The sequence below is a fragment of the Gopherus evgoodei genome, chromosome 1, assembly GCF_007399415.2.
Source record: "Gopherus evgoodei ecotype Sinaloan lineage chromosome 1, rGopEvg1_v1.p, whole genome shotgun sequence".
In the NCBI taxonomy this organism is placed as follows: domain Eukaryota; kingdom Metazoa; phylum Chordata; order Testudines; family Testudinidae; genus Gopherus; species Gopherus evgoodei.
The window spans coordinates 194168421-194185604 of NC_044322.1; the positions used below are offsets into that span (position 1 = coordinate 194168421).

Sequence of the window (17184 nt, forward strand, 5' to 3'; positions counted from 1 at the left end):
GGAGGGGGATCAGGGCTGGGGCAGCGGATGAGGGCATGGGGAGCAGGAGGGTGCACCAGGCTGAGACCAAGGAGTTTGAAGGCTGGGAGGAGGATCAGGGCTGGAGTGTCGGGGGTGGTGGCTCATGGGTGCAGGCTCTGGGTGGCGCTTACCTCTAGCAGATCCTGGAAGCATGGGCCCCAGCAGGCAACAACACCCCTGGCCCTCTTCTGCTTCCCAAAGGCTTTGGCTGCAGAAACAGCCCTGGCCCTCCTCACCTGCCCTTGCCCAGCAGGCCGCCTTTTACGGCCTACACAGCTCCTCACACAACACCCACCTGGGACCTTGCCCTCACCTACCAGCTCAGCAGCACCTTTTTCCTCTCAAAACCTCCTCTTGATACCATCCCCCTTCCACACTTCACACTCACCTCACCACAAACTCACCCACGGACCCTTTGGCTTTTCAAGCGCCTCTGGAGGCTCGCAGCTTCCCAGCCACGCAGATCCTTCCGTTCAACGCGCACTGGACGGACATTCGAAACACAGCCCTTTCCAGGAGGGAATGCGCTGCTTCTGGACCCTGGCGCCCAGCAAGAAGGCCTGGCACTCTTTTTCAGATGGATGCACCCCATTGACTTTCCTTTAACAAGCAGAAGCTAAGGATTGGCCCATGGCTCTCTTGGCAAATAGACGCAATCAGGCTGAGCCACGAAGAGTCCTGCAGGATAGCCCCTCCCCACCCACAGCCACCAAAAAGCAATGCCGTGACCCGGATTCAAACCGAGGTTGCTGCAGCCACAACACAGAGTACTAACCACTATACGATCATGGCCAGGTGTTGGTGCCAGCAACAGCCCAGCGGAAAACGCTCAGCTCTGTGCTCTCGGGGCGGCCCCCTACCTTGCCAGTGGCCACAGGTACTTCTCAAGTCTCCCCATTACAGTCACAAGTAAAATCCCGAGCCAAGGGAAAAAGACAGGAAGCCAATCCCATGCCTGTCTTCCTCCACCCCTTGACCAAGTCCCTCCCCATTTGTCTGGCCCATTGTCCTCATGCCCCTGGCCAGCTTATTTCCCTTTGCCACTCGGAAACGTGCCCCCACGTGCAGGCCCCAAAGCTGGGCCCGGTGGCAGAAGGCCAGGGAGAGGCTTTCGCAAGGGCAAACGTGTCCTTGTGAGGTAATTGTCTTTCTGGAGGTGAAAGTCATGAGCGCGGGGTGTGAAGGGAAGTGGCCGTAGAAGGAGAATGCAAGGGCATGTGGTGGGCAGGCCAGGGATTTCTTTGTCCCCCCTTCAAAAGGGGTCACCCTCTGTCACGGAGTGTGGGGGAGTCCGGCACCCCTCTTCCTGGGACCCACACTGACTCTCAGCCAGCCAGTAAAACAGAAGGTTTATTGGACAACAGGAACGCAGGTTAGAGTAGAGCTTGCAGGCACAGTCAGAACCCCTCAATCGAGTCCTTCTGGAGTTTCAGGGTGCTTGGATCTCAGCTTAGGATACCCTGACTTCCCCCCACACAGCCCCCAAACGAAACAGAAACCAACTCCCTCCTGCCGGCCCCTTCCTTTGTCTAGCTTCCTGGGCAAAAATGTTGACCTCCCACCTCCCTTGCCTAGCTCAGGTTACAGGCTCAGGTATAGTCCATCCCCTAAAGTCCTCCCCTGCTCTCCCATCCCCCCATGCAGACAGCCCCTAAACCATCACATCTCTCCCCCCTTCGAGACTGAACTGAGCCAGGTCACTCTGCCCAGTGACCTTGGGAAGTTCAGGGCCCCCCCTCTGGGACAACGCGTTCGCTATCAGGTTGGCACTTCCCTTCACATGGACCACGTCCATGTCATAGTCCTGCAGGAGCAGACTCCACCTCAGGAGCTTGGCGTTGGCTCCTTTCATCTGGTGCAGCCAGGTCAGGGGAGAGTGGTTGGTGTACACGGTGAAGTGTCGCCCAAAGAGATATGGCTCCAGTTTCTTAAGGGCCCACACCATGGCCAGGCATTCCTTCTCAATGGCCGTGTAGTTCTGCTCCCAGGGTAGTAACTTTTTGCTCAGGTACACGATGGGGGGTCTCTCCCCCTTTTCATCCTCCTGCATTAACACCGCCCCCAGTCCCGTATCTGAGGTGTTAGTGAACGCCATGAAGGGCTTGTCAAAATCTGGGTTTGCCAGAACTGGGCCACTAACCAGAGCCTCCTTCAGCCCCCGGAGAGCCTGCTGGCACTGCTCGGTCCAGACCACCTTGTCTGGCTTCCCCTTCTTGCACAGCTCAGTGAGGGGGGCGGCTATGGTGCTAAAGTGGGGCATGAATCTTCGATAGTACCCCGCCATCCCAATAAAGGCCTGGACCTGCTTTTTGGTTTGGGGAGCGGGCCAGTCTCTGATCACCTCCACCTTGGCTGGTTCCGGCTTCAGGTAGCCGCTCCCCACCCGATGGCCCAAGTAAGATACTTCAGCCATCCCCACATTGCACTTCTCAGCCTTTATGGTTAACCCAGCCTCCCGGAGTCAGTCCAGCACTCGTTTAACCTGGGACATGTGGTCCTCCCAGGTCTGGCTGAAGACACAGATGTCGTCAATATACGCCACGGCAAAACTCTCCATCCCCCGCAGTAGCTGATCCACCAGGCGCTGGAAGGTGGCTGGTGTTCCCTTGAGGCCAAAGGGCAGGATCAGAAACTTGTAGAGCCCCAGAGGGGTGATAAAGGCCGATTTTAGCCTGGCATCTGCGTCCAGCGGCACTTGCCAGTAGCCCTTGGTAAGATCCATGGTGGTGAGGTACCGAGCGCCTCCCAGCTTGTCTAGGAGCTCGTCAGGCCTGGGCATGGGGTAGGCATCGGATACGGTGATGGCATTGAGCTTTCGATAGTTCACACAGAACCGGATTGACCCATCCTTTTTGGGGACCAGCACCACTGGCAAGGCCCACGGGCTGGAAGATGGCTGGATCACCCCCAAAGCCAGCATGTCCCTGACCTCTCTTTCTAGGTCCTGGGCAGTTTTCCCAGTGACCCGAAAAGGGGAGCATCTCATAGGAGGATGTGACCCGGTCTCCACCCGGTGGACAGTCAAATTAGTGCATCCAGGCTGGTTGGAAAACAGCTGTCGGTATAGATGCAGCACCCCTCTGATCTCAGCGTGCTGGGCCAGGGTCAGCTGATCAGAGAAGGGAATTGCCTCCGGGGGGAACCAGCTTTTGTCCCAGAGAATAGATCCACTAAGGGGTCATCTCCCTGCTCCTCCCAATGTCCACACACGGCAAACACCACATTCCCCCTGTCATAGTATGGCTTCATCATGTTCACATGGTACACCTGACGGTGATGTGCCCGGTTCGACAGCTCCACCACACAGTTTACCTCATTTAGTTGCTTGATAATCTTGAAGGGCCCTTCCCAGGCAGTCTGGAGTTTGTTTTTCCTCATGGGGATAAGAACCATCACCTGATCCCCGGTGGCGAAGGCACGGGCCTGTGCCGTGCTGTCATACCAGATCTTCTGCTTCCTCTGAGCTCGGGCCAGATTCTCCCTGGCCAGGCCCATGAGCTCGGCCCGTCTTTCCCGGAAGGTCAGGACATACTCCACCACCGACTCTCCCTCGGGGCCTACCCCTCCCATTCGTCTCTCATCAGGTCTAGGGGCCCCCTTACCCACCTTCCATACCACAGTTTGAAAGGCGAAAACCCGGTAGATTCCTGGGGTACCTCCCTGTACGTGAACAGCAGGTGAGGTAAGTACTTGTCCCAGTCCTGCGGGTGCTGGTTCATAAATGTTTTTAGCATCATCTTCAGAGTCCCGTTGAACCTTTCCACCAGCCCGTTGGACTGGGGGTGATACACTGAGGCCCAGTTATGCTGGACCCCACATTTTCCCCACAAGCACTGGAGCAGGGCCGACATGAAGTTGGACCCCTGGTCCGTTAAGACTTTCTTGGGGAACCCCACCCGGCTGAAAATTGTCAGCAGCGCATCTGCCACGGTTTCTGCTTCGATAGAGGACAAGGCCACCGCCTCGGGTTAGCGAGTGGCGAAATCCACCACCACCAGGATGTATTTCTTCCCTGACCGGGTCGTCTTGCTGAGTGGTCCCACTATGTCCATGGCCATCTTCTGGAAAGGTTCTTCTATGATGGGTAAAAGCCTCAAAGCTTGTCATGGTACAAACCACCACTCTGAACCTTAGCGTCAAAAAGATGGGGTACCAGAATGAATTTCTCTAAGCTCAATTACCAGCTTAGTACTTGTAGCACTGCCACCAACCAGGAATTTCAGTGCCTGGTACACTCTGGTCCCCCCAAAACCTTGCCCAGGGAGCCCCAAGACCCAGACCCTCTGGATCTTAACACAAGGAAAGTAAACCCTTTCCCTCACCATTGCCTCTCCCAAGCTTCCCCTCCCTGGGTTACCCTGGAAGATCACTGTGATTCAAACTCCTTGAATCTTGAAACAGAGAGGAAAATCCACCTTTCCCCCTCCTTCTCTCTCCTCCTCCCAGACTCTTCCTGAAAGAGAAAGTAATCCTAACACAGAGAGAAATTAGCCTCTCTCTCCCACTTCCCTCCTTTCTCCCCACCAATTCCCTGGTGAATCCAGACCCAGTCCCCTGGGGTCTCACCAGAATAAAAAAACAATCAGGTTCTTAAACAAGAAAAGCTTTTAATTAAAGAAAGAAAAAACAGTAAAAATTATCTTTGTAAATTTAAAATGGAATAGGTACAGGGTCTTTCAGCTATAGACACTGAGAATACCCTCCCAGCCTAAGTATTCAAGTACAAATTAAAATCTTTTCAGCAAAATACCAATTTGAACTCCTTCCAGCCAAATACACATTTGCAAGTAAAGAAAACAAACATAAGCCTAACTCGCTTTATCTACCTAGTACTTACTATTCTGAACTTATGAGAGCCTGTATCGGAGAGATTGGAGAGGAACCTGGTTGCACGTCTGATCCCTCTGAGCCCCCAGAGTGAACAACAACCAAGAACTAACAGCACACACAAAAACTTCCCTCCCTCAAGATTTGAAAGTATCCTGTCCTCTGATTGGTCCTCTGGTCAGGTGACAGCCAGGCTCACTGATCTTGTTAACCCTTTACAGGGAAAAGAGATATGAAGCACTTTTGTTCTATTAACTCCTACTTATCTGTTTATGACAAAGCTCCTTTCCCCTTGTCCCAGGCCTTCCCCATCCTCTGGCAGGGGTCACAGGATTGGCAGTACTGTCGAACATGGGTAAAGACCCCAGGCCAGTAAAAGCTCTGTAGCAGCCTCTGCCTGGTGCGCCATATTCCCTGGTGCCCTGCGAGAGGGATGTCATGGGCCAGGTACAGTAGCTTCTGGTGAAACTTCTGGGGAACTACCAGCTGCCTCCTGATCCCCCATGACTCTACTTCCCCTGGGGGAGCCCATTCTCGGAACAGGAACCCCTTCTCCCACAGGAACCTCTCCTTGCAACCTCTCCTCATGGTCTGTACCGCACTGAGGTTAGCCCAGTCCCTGGGCTTCCGCAAGGAGGGATCTTTCTGCAACTTGGCCTGGAACTCAGCAGCTGGGACAGGGATGGGGACCTGCTCTCTCTCGCTGGCTGGGTCTGAGGCCGCAGCCTCTCTGAGCCGTGTCCCTGGGCGTCCCCCCCCACCAAGTTAGGGTCCTGCTCCTCGGGCAGAGTCCCTTCCCCGTTGTCGGGGCGCAGTGCCCTTCGCTGCCTCTGACTGTGAGTCACGACCAGGGCACTCTGGGTGTTACTTGGCCAGTCCTCGAGGTCCCCTCCCATTAACACGTCTGTGGGCAAATGTGGGCTTACCCCCACATCCTTGGGGCCCTCGGCCCCCCACTTCAGGTGTACCCTCACCACGGGCACCTTGAATGGGTTCCGCCCACGCCCATCAGGGTCAGGTAGGTGTCGGGCACCATCCGATCTGAGGCCACCACCTCGGGCCGGGCGAGCGTCACCTCTTCCCCTGTGTCCCAGTACCCAGTGACCTTCCTCCCATCTACCTCCAGGGAAACAAGGCACTTTTTCCGGAGGGGCAGCTCTGCGCCCATCTTGTAAACCGAAAAACACAGAGTCTGGAGCATTCAGCCCCCAGAGGAGCTGACCTGGGGACCTCCTCCCTCCTTTACAGATTGTATGCTGCCAGCCCCACTTTTCTGGGAATGTTGCCCCTCCTCTGACTGGGTCTTTATCCAGTCAACCCTCTGCGGGTTGGGTCTGCTCAGTCTGTCCCTGAGCTTGGGGCACTGGACCTGTATGTGGCCTCGTTGGCCACAGTGATAGCAGCCCATGTTTCGTGGGTCCCCTCGAGTGGGTCGGATGGACCTGATGCTGGATGTTCCCCTTTGGTGAGGGTTCTCCATAGGCCCCCGCTGGTCCCATGGTGACTCTCTCTCTGCGTTGAGGCAGGCTTGCTCCTTTGAGACTTCACCCTGTTATCCCCTGCTCGACTGTTCACAAATTGGTTGGCCAGCTGGCCTGCGTGCTGTGGATTCTCCGGCTTCTGGTTTATCAATCACAGCCTTAGGTCGGTTGGGCACTGCTCGTACAGGTGCTCTAGTATGAATATGTCAAGCAGGTCCTCTTTAGTTTGGGACCCAGCTGTTCACTTGCGGGCATACCCCTGAGCCCGGTTGATGAGTTGTAGGTATGTGACCTCACGGGTTTTACGCTGACTCCGGAACCTTTTCTGGTACATCTCAGGAGTCAGCCCAAACTTGCGGAGCAGGGCCTGTTTGAACAGTTCATAGTCCCCTGCCTCCGCCCCTTTCAGTCAGCTGTACACCTCCACGGCTGCGGAGTCCAGTAAGGGGGTGAGAAATGAGATCCTGTCTGCAAGGCGAACCCTGTGCAGCTTGCAGGCATTCTTAAAGGCTGTCAGGAAGGTATCTATGTTCTCCCCCTCCTTACGCTGGGCCAGCAAGCACTTATTAAAGCTCTTTGTAGGCTTGGGTCCCCCCTCACTCACCGCAGCCGGGGCCCTACTGCTCGCCAGCCGGGCCAGCTTCAGTTCATGTTTATGCTGTTTCTCCTTCTCCTCCAGCTTACGCTGGCGCTGGTTCTCCTCATGTTTACACTGGTTCTCCTTCTCCTCCAGCTTACGCTGGCGCTGGGTCTCCTCACGCTGGCGCTGGTTTGCCTCATGTTTACTCTGGATCTCCCATTCCTTCAGTTCTTGCCTCCTTAACTCGAGCTTTTCCCGTCTCAGCTTTCTGTCATATTCCAGCCGCATTTGCTCCACGGATGCCGAGTGCCGCCGGGACGATCCCCTGCTGGGAGGTGAGCTTCGCCAGGAGGATCCCCTGCTGGGAGGTGAGCTTCGCCAGGAGGATCCCCTGCTGGGGGGTGAGCTTTGCCAGGAGGATCCCCTGCTGGCCGGGGGAGGGTCACAGTGCCCTCAGTATTTGCTGGGCTTCTCCCCGCCCTTCCCCTAGGCATAGGAATGGGGCGGGGGGGGTCTCGGGAAGCCCTCAGCTGCCGGCTGACCACTCCCAGCTGGTACAGACACTGGAGCCTGCGCTGCATCTGCCCGGCTGCTTCCCTCAGAGACAGGGATCGGTTTATTCAAGCTGTCTCCTTCCTCCAGCCGGGCAATCTGCTGGTTTTTCATGAGTCTCCCACTGTGCAGCCCCCTCTGCTTGCACAGCTTCACCAGGTCGCACTTGCGCCGCTTGGCATAAATCTTCCTGCTGGCCAATCACAGACCGGGGTGCTCACCGCTCCCCACAGTTTTCAGGGAGACCCCCAGTGCACCAGCCCTTCTTGAGGTCACCGCCTCTCTGTCAGGGTCGAGCTGAAGACTTCTCCGCCCCTGGGACCGCTCGCTGCAATCCCCTGGGGGACCAAGTTACTGCAAAGTCCTTCTCACTGGGCACACACTCCCAGGGGGTAATCACCCCTAAAATCATCCATTCGTTTTACTGCTCCCCAGTCACTTAATGCAGGAAGCGCCGTCCACGGGGTGCAGTATATCCCACCACTGCCACCAGTTGTCACGGAGTGTGGGGGAGTCCGGTCCGGTACGCATCGTCCTGGGACCCACAGTGACTCTCAGCCAGCCAGTAAAACAGAAGGTTTATTGGACAAAAGGAACGCAGGTTACAGCAGAGCTTGCAGGCATAGTCAGGACCCCACAATCGAGTCCTTCTGGAGTTTCACGGTGCTTGGATCTCAGTTTAGGATACCCTAAATTCCCTCCACACAGCCCTCAAACAAAAAAGAAACCAACCCCCTTCTGCCGGCCCCTTCCATCGTCTGGCTTAACAGGGAAAAATGTTGACCTTCCAGCCCCCTTGCCTAGCTCAGGTTACAGACTCAGGTATAGTCCATTTCCTAAAGTTTTCCCCTGTTCTCCCACCCAGACAGGCCTTACTACCTCACTCCCTCCCTGTCAGGTAAATTAACCGTGGTTTCTGGGATGACAGGCAAGTAAACTCACCACTATACTAATGAGGAAAGGGGCACAATGAGTGGGCCCAACTCCCAGAGAACAGAAATGGTTAGCGTACACCTACACCGTCGCATGGGCCCCAGCACGCAACAACGCCCCTGGCCCTCTTCTGCTTCTCATAGGCTTTGGCTGCAGACACAGCCCTGGCCCTTCTCACCTGCCCTTGCCCAGCAGGCCGCCTTTTACGGCCTACACAGCTCCTCACACAACACCCGCCTGGGACCTTGCCCTCACCTACCAGCTCAGCAGCCCCTTTTAACTCTCAAAACCTCCTCTTCACACCCTCCCCCTTCCACACTTCACACTCACCTCACCACAAACTCACCCACGCACCCTTTGGCTTTTCAAGCGCCTCTGGAGGCTCGCAGCTTCCCAGCCACGCAGATCCTTCCGTTCAATGCGCACTGGACGGACATTCGAAACACAGCCCTTTCCAGGAGGGAATGCGCTGCTTCTGGACCCTGGGGCCCGGCAAGAAGGCCTGGCACTCTTTTTCAGACGGATGGACACCACTGACTTTCGTTTACCAAGCAGAAGCTAAGGACCGGCCCATGGCTCTCTTGGCAAATGGACGCAATCAGGCTGAGCCACGAGGCGTGCTGCAGGATAGCCCCTCCCCTCCCACCCCCACCAAAAAGCAAAGACGTGACCTGGATTCGAACCGAGGTTGCTGCGGCTACGGCGCAGAATACTAACCACTATACGATGACGGCCAGGCCCTTACACAAACAACAGCCCAGCCGAAGATGCTGAGCTCTGCGCACTCGGGGTGGCCCCCTACCTCGCCGGCGGCCACAGGTACTTCTCAAGTCTTCCCATTACAGCCACCGGTGAAATCCCGAGCCAAGGGAAAAAGACAGGAAGCCAATCCCATGCCTGTCTTCCTCCACCCCTTGACCAAGTCCCTCCCCGTTTGTCTGGCCCATTGTCCTCATGCCCCTGGCCAGCCTATTTCCCTTTGCCACTCGGAAACGTGCCCCCGCATGCAGGCCCCGAAGCTGGGCCCGGTGGCGGAAGGCCAGGGAGAGGCTTTCGCTAGGGCGAGCGTGTCCTTGCGAGGTAATTGTCTCTCTGGAGGTGTCACAAACAGATAGTTAAGAGTTAATAGAACAGAAGGTCTTCATATCTCTTTTGCCTGTAAAGGGTTAACAAGATCAGTGAGCCTGGCTGTCACCTGACCAGAGGACCAATCAGGGAACAGGATACTTTCAACTCTTGAGGGAGGGAAGTTTTTGGGTGTGCTGTTAGTGTTTGGTTGTTGTTCTCTCTGGGTTCTGAGAGTGACCAGACGTGCAACCAGGTTTCTCGCCAATCTCTCTGATACAGTCTCTTATATGTCCAGAATGGTTAAGTACTAGGTAGATAGAGTGAGTTAGGCTTATGTTTGTTTTCTTTACTTGCAAATGTCTATTTGGCTGGAAGGAGTTCAAATTTGCATTGTGCTGAAAGGATTTTAATTTCTACTTCTATACTTAGGCTGGGAGGGTATTCCCAGTGTCTGTAGCTGAAAGACCCTGTCACATATTCCATCTTAAATTCACAAGGATAATTTTTACTGTTTTTTTCTTTCTTTAATTAAAAGCTTTTCTTGTTTAAGAACCTGATTGTTCTTTTTTCTTCTGCTGAGACCCCAGGGAACTGGGTCTGGATCCACCAGGGAATTGGTGGGGAGAAAGGAGGAGAGAAAGGTTCATTTTTGTCTGTGTTAGGATTACTTTCTCTCTCAGGGAGAGTCTGGGAGGGGGAGAGAGAAGGAGGGGGGAAGGTGAAGTTTCCTCTCTGTTTTTAAGATTCAAGGAGTTTGAATCACAGTGATCTTGCAGGGTAACCCAGAGAGGGGAAGTCTGGGAGAGGCAACGGTGAGAGAAAGGGTTTACTTTCCTTGTGTTAAGATCCAGAGGGACTGGGTCTTGGGGGACCCCGGGCCAGGTTTTGGGGGGACCAGAGTGTACCAGGCCCTGGAATTCCTGGTTGGTGGCAGCGCTACAAGTCCTAAGCTGGTAATTGAGCTTAGAGGAATTAATGCTGGTACCCCATCTTTTGGAGGCTAAGGTTCAGAGTGGGGAATTCTACCATGACAGGAGGTGAAAGTCCTGAGTGCAGGGTGCGAAGGGAAGTGGGCCTAGAAGGAGACTACAAGGGCATGTGGCGGTGGGCAGGCCGGGGATTTCTTTGTCGCACCCTTGAAAAGGGGTCATTCTCCCCATCAGGGAATCAAACCCCATCTCCCGCGTGACAGGCGGGGATACTCACCACTATACTAACAAGGAAGGAGCAGGGTGAGTGGGCCCAGCTCCCAGGGAACAGCTATGGTCAGCGTACACCTACACCGGCACCTGGGCCGGTGCGGGCAACAACGCCCCTGGCTCTCTTCTACTTCTCAAAGGCTATGGCCGCAGACACAGCCGTGGCCCTCCTCACCTGCCCTTGCCCAGCAGGCCGCCTTTTACGGCCTACACAGCTCCTCACACAACACCCGCCTGGGACCTTGCCCTCACCTACCAGCTCAGCAGCCCCTTTTAACTCTCAAAACCTCCTCTTCACACCCTCCCCCTTCCACACTTCACACTCACCTCACCACAAACTCACCCACGCACCCTTTGGCTTTTCAAGCGCCTCTGGAGGCTCGCAGCTTCCCAGCCACGCAGATCCTTCCGTTCAATGCGCACTGGACAGACATTCGAAACACAGCCCTTTCCAGGAGGGAATGCGCTGCTTCTGGACCCTGGCGCCCAGCAAGAAGGCCTGGCACTCTCTTTCAGACGGATGGACCCCACTCACTTTCCTTTACCAAGCAGAAGCTAAGGACCGGCCCATGGCTCTCTTGGCAAATGGACGCAATCAGGCTGAGCCACGAGGCGTGCTGCAGGATAGCCCCTCCCCGCCCCCACCAAAAAGCAATGCCGTGACCCGGATTCGAACCGAGGTTGCTGCAGCCACGGCGCAGAATACTAACCACTATACGATCACGGCCAGGCCCTGACACAAACAACAGCCCAGCCGAAGATGCTGAGCTCTGCGCACTCGGGGTGGCCCCCTACCTCGCCGGCGGCCACAGGTACTTCTCAAGTCTTCCCATTACAGCCACCGGTGAAATCCCGAGCCAAGGGAAAAAGACAGGAAGCCAATCCCATGCCTGTCTTCCTCCACCCCTTGACCAAGTCCCTCCCCGTTTGTCTGGCCCATTGTCCTCATGCCCCTGGCCAGCATATTTCCCTTTGCCACTCGGAAACGTGCCCCCGCGTGCAGGCCCCGAAGCTGGGCCCGGTGGCGGAAGGCCAGGGAGAGGCTTTCGCTAGGGCGAGCGTGTCCTTGCGAGGTAATTGTCTCTCTGGAGGTGTCACAAACAGATAGTTAAGAGTTAATAGAACAGAAGGTCTTCATATCTCTTTTGCCTGTAAAGGGTTAACAAGATCAGTGAGCCTGGCTGTCACCTGACCAGAGGACCAATCAGGGAACAGGATACTTTCAACTCTTGAGGGAGGGAAGTTTTTGGGTGTGCTGTTAGTGTTTGGTTGTTGTTCTCTCTGGGTTCTGAGAGTGACCAGACGTGCAACCAGGTTTCTCGCCAATCTCTCTGATACAGTCTCTTATATGTCCAGAATGGTTAAGTACTAGGTAGATAGAGTGAGTTGGGCTTATGTTTGTTTTCTTTACTTGCAAATGTCTATTTGGCTGGAAGGAGTTCAAATTTGCATTGTGCTGAAAGGATTTTAATTTCTACTTCTATACTTAGGCTGGGAGGGTATTCCCAGTGTCTGTAGCTGAAAGACCCTGTCACATATTCCATCTTAAATTTACAAGGATAATTTTTACTGTTTTTTTCTTTCTTTAATTAAAAGCTTTTCTTGTTTAAGAACCTGATTGTTTTTTTTTATTCTGCTGAGACCCCAGGGAACTGGGTCTGGATCCACCAGGGAATTGGTGGGGAGAAAGGAGGAGAGAAAGGTTCATTTTTGTCTGTGTTAGGATTACTTTCTCTCTCAGGGAGAGTCTGGGAGGGGGAGAGAGAAGGAGGGGGGAAGGTGAAGTTTCCTCTCTGTTTTTAAGATTCAAGGAGTTTGAATCACAGTGATCTTGCAGGGTAACCCAGGGAGGGGAAGTCTGGGAGAGGCAACGGTGAGGGAAAGGGTTTACTTTCCTTGTGTTAAGATCCAGAGGGACTGGGTCTTGGGGGACCACGGGCCAGGTTTTGGGGGGACCAGAGTGTAGCAGGCCCTGGAATTCCTGGTTGGTGGCAGCGCTACAAGTCCTAAGCTGGTAATTGAGCTTAGAGGAATTAATGCTGGTACCCCATCTTTTGGAGGCTAAGGTTCAGAGTGGGGAATTCTACCATGACAGGAGGTGAAAGTCCTGAGTGCAGGGTGCGAAGGGAAGTGGGCCTAGAAGGAGACTGCAAGGGCATGTGTCGGTGGGCAGGCCGGGGATTTCTTTGTGTCACCCTTGAAAAGGGGTCATTCTCCCCATTGGGGAATCGAACCCCGGTCTCCCGCGTGACAGGCGGGGATACTCACCACTATACTAACGAGGAAGGGGCACAGTGAATGGGCCCAGCTCCCAGGGAAGAGCTATGGTCAGCGTACACCTACACCGGCACCTGGGCCGCAGCGGGCAACAACGCCCCTGGCCCTCTTCTGCTTCTCAAAGCCTTTGGCCGCAGACACAGTCGTGGCCCTCCTCACCCTGCCCTTGCCCAGCAGGCCGCCTTTTACGGCCTACACAGCTCCTCACACAACACCCGCCTGGGACCTTGCCCTCACCTACCAGCTCAGCAGCCCCTTTTAACTCTCAAAACCTCCTCTTCACACCCTCCCCCTTCCACACTTCACACTCACCTCACCACAAACTCACCCACGCACCCTTTGGCTTTTCAAGCGCCTCTGGAGGCTCGCAGCTTCCCAGCCACGCAGATCCTTCCGTTCAATGCGCACTGGACGGACATTCGAAACACAGCCCTTTCCAGGAGGGAATGCGCTGCTTCTGGACCCTGGCGCCCAGCAAGAAGGCCTGGCACTCTTTTTCAGACGGATGGACCCCACTCACTTTCCTTTACCAAGCAGAAGCTAAGGACCGGCCCATGGCTCTCTTGGCAAATGGACGCAATCAGGCTGAGCCACGAGGCGTGCTGCAGGATAGCCCCTCCCCGCCCCCAACAAAAAGCAATGCCGTGACCCGGATTCGAACCGAGGTTGCTGCGGCCACGGCGCAGAGTACTAACCACTATACGATCACGGCCAGGCCCTGACACAAACAACAACCCAGCCGAAGATGCTGAGCTCTGCGCACTTGGGGTGGCCCCCTACCTCGCCGGCGGCCACAGGTACTTCTCAAGTCTCCCCATTACAGCCACCGGTGAAATCCCGAGCCAAGGGAAAAAGACAGGAAGCCAATCCCATGCCTGTCTTCCTCCACCCCTTGACCAAGTCCCTCCCCGTTTGGCTGGCCCATTGTCCTCATGCCCCTGGCCAGCCTATTTCCATTTGCCACTCGGAAACGTGCCCCTGCGTGCAGGCCCCGAAGCTGGGCCCGGTGGCGGAAGGCCAGGGAGAGGCTTTCGCTAGGGCGAGCGTGTCCTTGCGAGGTAATTGTCTCTCTGGAGGTGTCACAAACAGATAGTTAAGAGTTAATAGAACAGAAGGACTTCATATCTCTTTTGCCTGTAAAGGGTTAACAAGATCAGTGAGCCTGGCTGTCACCTGACCAGAGGACCAATCAGGGAACAGGATACTTTCAACTCTTGAGGGAGGGAAGTTTTTGGGTGTGCTGTTAGTGTTTGGTTGTTGTTCTCTCTGGGTTCTGAGAGTGACCAGACGTGCAACCAGGTTTCTCGCCAAACTCTCTGATACAGTCTCTTATATGTCCAGAATGGTTAAGTACTAGGTAGATAGAGTGAGTCGGGCTTATGTTTGTTTTCTTTACTTGCAAATGTCTATTTGGCTGGAAGGAGTTCAAATTTGCATTGTGCTGAAAGGATTTTAATTTCTACTTCTATACTTAGACTGGGAGGGTATTCCCAGTGTCTGTAGCTGAAAGACCCTGTCACATATTCCATCTTAAATTTACAAGGATAATTTTTACTGTTTTTTTCTTTCTTTAATTAAAAGCTTTTCTTGTTTAAGAACCTGATTGTTTTTTTTTATTCTGCTGAGACCCCAGGGAACTGGGTCTGGATCCACCAGGGAATTGGTGGGGAGAAAGGAGGAGAGAAAGGTTCATTTTTGTCTGTGTTAGGATTACTTTCTCTCTCAGGGAGAGTCTGGGAGGGGGAGAGAGAAGGAGGGGGGAAGGTGAAGTTTCCTCTCTGTTTTTAAGATTCAAGGAGTTTGAATCACAGTGATCTTGCAGGGTAACCCAGGGAGGGGAAGTCTGGGAGAGGCAACGGTGAGGGAAAGGGTTTACTTTCCTTGTGTTAAGATCCAGAGGGACTGGGTCTTGGGGGACCACGGGCCAGGTTTTGGGGGGACCAGAGTGTAGCAGGCCCTGGAATTCCGGGTTGGTGGCAGCGCTACAAGTCCTAAGCTGGTAATTGAGCTTAGAGGAATTAATGCTGGTACCCCATCTTTTGGAGGCTAAGGTTCAGAGTGGGGAATTCTACCATGACAGGAGGTGAAAGTCCTGAGTGCAGGGTGCGAAGGGAAGTGGGCCTAGAAGGAGACTGCAAGGGCATGTGTCGGTGGGCAGGCCGGGGATTTCTTTGTGTCACCCTTGAAAAGGGGTCATTCTCCCCGTTGGGGAATCGAACCCCGGTCTCCCGCGTGACAGGCGGGGATACTCACCACTATACTAACGAGGAAGGGGCAGGGTGAGTGGGCCCAGCTCCCAGGGAAGAGCTATGGTCAGCGTACACCTACACCGGCACCTGGGCCGCAGCGGGCAACAACGCCCCTGGCCCTCTTCTGCTTCTCAAAGCCTTTGGCCGCAGACACAGCCGTGGCCCTCCTCACCTGCCCTTGCCCAGCAGGCCGCCTTTTACGGCCTACACAGCTCCTCACACAACACCCGCCTGGGACCTTGCCCTCACCTACCAGCTCAGCAGCCCCTTTTAACTCTCAAAACCTCCTCTTCACACCCTCCCCCTTCCACACTTCACACTCACCTCACCACAAACTCACCCACGCACCCTTTGGCTTTTCAAGCGCCTCTGGAGGCTCGCAGCTTCCCAGCCACGCAGATCCTTCCGTTCAATGCGCACTGGACGGACATTCGAAACACAGCCCTTTCCAGGAGGGAATGCGCTGCTTCTGGACCCTGGCGCCCAGCAAGAAGGCCTGGCACTCTTTTCAGACGGATGGACCCCACTCACTTTCCTTTACCAAGCAGAAGCTAAGGACCGGCCCATGGCTCTCTTGGCAAATGGACGCAATCAGGCTGAGCCACGAGGCGTGCTGCAGGATAGCCCCTCCCCGCCCCCAACAAAAAGCAATGCCGTGACCTGGATTCGAACCGAGGTTGCTGCGGCCACAGCGCAGAGTACTAACCACTATACGATCACGGCCAGGCCCTGACACAAACAACAGCCCAGCCGAAGATGCTGAGCTCTGCGCACTTGGGGTGGCCCCCTACCTCGCCGGCGGCCACAGGTACTTCTCAAGTCTCCCCATTACAGCCACCGGTGAAATCCCGAGCCAAGGGAAAAAGACAGGAAGCCAATCCCATGCCTGTCTTCCTCCACCCCTTGACCAAGTCCCTCCCCGTTTGTCTGGCCCATTGTCCTCATGCCCCTGGCCAGCCTATTTCCCTTTGCCACTCGGAAACGTGCCCCCGCGTGCAGGCCCCGAAGCTGGGCCCGGTGGCGGAAGGCCAGGGAGAGGCTTTCGCTAGGGCGAGCGTGTCCTTGCGAGGTAATTTGTCTCTCTGGAGGTGTCACAAACAGATAGTTAAGAGTTAATAGAACAGAAGGACTTCATATCTCTTTTGCCTGTAAAGGGTTAACAAGATCAGTGAGCCTGGCTGTCACCTGACCAGAGGACCAATCAGGGAACAGGATACTTTCAACTCTTGAGGGAGGGAAGTTTTTGGGTGTGCTGTTAGTGTTTGGTTGTTGTTCTCTCTGGGTTCTGAGAGTGACCAGACGTGCAACCAGGTTTCTCGCCAATCTCTCTGATACAGTCTCTTATATGTCCAGAATGGTTAAGTACTCGGTAGATAGAGTGAGTTAGGCTTATGTTTGTTTTCTTTACTTGCAAATGTCTATTTGGCTGGAAGGAGTTCAAATTTGCATTGTGCTGAAAGGATTTTAATTTCTACTTCTATACTTAGGCTGGGAGGGTATTCCCAGTGTCTGTAGCTGAAAGACCCTGTCACATATTCCATCTTAAATTTACAAGGATAATTTTTACTGTTTTTTTCTTTCTTTAATTAAAAGCTTTTCTTGTTTAAGAACCTGATTGTTTTTTTTTATTCTGCTGAGACCCCAGGGAACTGGGTCTGGATCCACCAGGGAATTGGTGGGGAGAAAGGAGGAGAGAAAGGTTCATTTTTGTCTGTGTTAGGATTACTTTCTCTCTCAGGGAGAGTCTGGGAGGGGGAGAGAGAAGGAGGGGGGAAGGTGAAGTTTCCTCTCTGTTTTTAAGATTCAAGGAGTTTGAATCACAGTGATCTTGCAGGGTAACCCAGGGAGGGGAAGTCTGGGAGAGGCAACGGTGAGGGAAAGGGTTTACTTTCCTTGTGTTAAGATCCAGAGGGACTGGGTCTTGGGGGACCACGGGCCAGGTTTTGGGGGGACCAGAGTGTAGCAGGCCCTGGAATTCCTGGTTGGTGGCAGCGCTA

General features: G+C 54.4%; 4 non-coding genes across 4 annotated transcripts; all 4 read right to left on the reverse strand.

The window, feature by feature from the left end:
* Positions 1–12874: 12874 nt before the first annotated feature.
* Positions 12875–12946, reverse strand: TRNAD-GUC. The gene has a single exon. It is a non-coding gene; the product is annotated as a tRNA-Asp (tRNA).
* A 632-nt stretch (positions 12947–13578) lies between these two features.
* TRNAH-GUG lies at positions 13579–13650 on the reverse strand. The gene has a single exon. It is a non-coding gene; the product is annotated as a tRNA-His (tRNA).
* Positions 13651–15136: 1486 nt separating this feature from the next.
* Positions 15137–15208, reverse strand: TRNAD-GUC. Its single transcript has one exon. It is a non-coding gene; the product is annotated as a tRNA-Asp (tRNA).
* A 630-nt stretch (positions 15209–15838) lies between these two features.
* Positions 15839–15910, reverse strand: TRNAH-GUG. Its single transcript has one exon. It is a non-coding gene; the product is annotated as a tRNA-His (tRNA).
* Between the last annotated feature and the right edge of the window lie 1274 nt (positions 15911–17184).